The sequence below is a fragment of the Macrobrachium rosenbergii genome, chromosome 48, assembly GCF_040412425.1.
Source record: "Macrobrachium rosenbergii isolate ZJJX-2024 chromosome 48, ASM4041242v1, whole genome shotgun sequence".
Classification (NCBI taxonomy): Eukaryota; Metazoa; Arthropoda; class Malacostraca; order Decapoda; family Palaemonidae; genus Macrobrachium; species Macrobrachium rosenbergii.
Window position 1 is genome coordinate 5,080,502 of NC_089788.1, and position 2,500 is coordinate 5,083,001.

A 2,500-nucleotide genomic window follows, 5' to 3' on the forward strand; every position below is an offset into this window, starting at 1 on the left:
GAAGACTTTTATAAACCTATTGCCAAGTGTCAATGAACAAGATTTTTATAAACCTATTACCAAATGTTAATGAATAAGATTTTTATAAACCTATTGCCAAGCGTCAATGAACAAGGTTTTCATGAACCTATTGCCAAGTGTCAATAAACAAGATTTTTATAAACCTATTATTACCAAGTGTTAATGAATCTGATTTTTATAAACCTATTACCAAGTGTCAATGAAGAAGATTTTCATAAACCTATTGCCAAGTGTCACTGAACAAGATTTTTATAAACCTGTTGACAAGCGTCAATGAACTAGATTTTTATAAACCTACTGCCAAGTGTCAATGAAGAAGATTTTTATAAACCTACTGCCAAGTGTCAATGAAGAAGATTTTTATAAACCTATTGCCATGTGTCAATGAAGAAGATTTTTATAAACCTGTTGCCAGGTGTCAATGAAGAATATTTTTATAAACCTATTACCAAGTGTCAGTGAACAAGATTTTTATAAACCTATTGCCAAGTGTCAATGGACAAGATTTTCATACAGCTACTGCCAAGTGTTGTCGAATAAAATTTTTATAAATCTATTGCCTAGTGTCAATGAACAAGATTTTAGAAACCTATTGCCAAGTGTTAATGAATCAAATTTTCATAAACCTATTACCAAGTGTTAGTAAACTAGAAAAATCACGAGATCTGAGATGGCAGAATGGATGTACGGTATTTTAATCCTCTCTCTCTCTCTCTCTCTCTCTAATTAATATGAAGCATGTAATCAGATAGAAAAGACATTACTTTCTTTCTTTGTGTCCAGCTCGCAACTAAATTTAATCACAGTCTTCATATTATTATTATTATTATTATTATTATTATTATTATTATTATTATTATTATTATTACATGTTTACATATTCCTCTCTCCTTTAACTTAGTTCTTGTATCCATCTGTACCGTTATCTCCAGATTTCTTGTGACTAGTTGGCACAAAAGAATGTGTGTCTTTCTCGTTATCATTAATGTCTGATTACATTGCTATTTTTTTCTTGTCAGCATCCTGTTCGTACTCAAACTTTCAATCATTCTCGTTATCTCTACTATCACTCCTTCTCTTATCTGAGCCTTCGACTCGTACCTAGTAACCAAATAGCTTCTTCAGTGTGTCTGTTACAAATATTCATTTTTTTTTTTCTTTCGTAATATTTTGGCTATTGCATGGTCTCTAACACAGAGAGAGAGAGAGAGAGAGAGAGAGAGAGAGAGAGAGAGAGAGAGAGAGAGAGAGAGAGAGAGAGAGAGAGAGAGTGTGTTTGTGTATACTATATATATATATATATATATATATATATATATATATATATATATATATATATATATATATATATATATATATATATATATATATTTCTGCAAGCAATTGTACTGTCTCTCTCTCTCTCATTTGGATCCAATTCGATCCATACAGTTTGTCTTCTTTTATGTCCCCAGTTAGCATAATATTCATAGCAACTGTCTCTCTCTCTCTCTCTCTCTCTCTCTCTCTCTCTCTCTCTCTCTCTCTCTCTCTCTCTCGTTTGCAGCCATTCCTATCAATTTAGGTTTTACTCTTTTATGTCTCCAGTCAGCATTATTATCCATAACAGCTCTCTCTCTCTCTCTCTCTCTCTCTCTCTCTCTCTCTCTCTCTCTCTCTCTCTCTGTCTCTCTCTCCTAAGCGCGTCTAGAGTCTAGACGCATTATTGTTCAGAGATGAGGCGGGGCAAAAGCGGCTCTCGCGTCCCTGTGTATAGGCCGAGTTGACCCTTTAGAGACCAGCTATGTGGAAAATGTGGCACCAAAGGCCCTGTGTCTCCTCACCTCTTTATCTTTCTTCTTCTTCTTCTTCTTTCTTCTTCTTCTTTCTTCTTCTTCTTCTTCTTCTTCTTCTTCTTCTTCTTCTTCTTATTTTTGATGGGTTTCTACTCACCCCTTTATTCTTGTTCTTGTTCTTCTTGATAAGTTTCCACTCACCCCTTTCTTCTTCCTCTTCCTCTTCTCTTTCTCCTCCTTCTTTTCCTTCTTCTTCTTGGTTTCTACTCCCCTTTATTCTTCTTCTTGATAGGTTTCTTTACCGCCTCCTCCTTCTCTTCCCCTTTATCTTTTCTTCTTTTCTTCTTCTTCTCTTCCTCCATCCTCCTCTTCTTCTTCTTTTTCTTCTTCTTCTTCTTCTTCTTCTTCTTCTTCTTCTTTCTTCTTCTTCTTCATCAACATCATCTTCTTCTTCTTCTTCTCTTCTCTCCTCCTCCTCCTCCTCCTCCTCCTCCTCCTCCTCCTCCTTCTTCTTCTTCTTCTTCTTCTTCTTCTTCTTCTTCTTCTTCTTCTTCTTCTTCTTCTTCTTCTCCTCCTCCTCCTCCTCCTCCTCCTCCTCCTCTTCTTCTTCTTCTTCTTCTTCTTCTTCTTCTTCTTCTTCTTCTTCTTCTTCTTCTTCTTGATGGGTTTCTAGAGCCTTTTTTCACCCTTGTCAGAATCAAGTG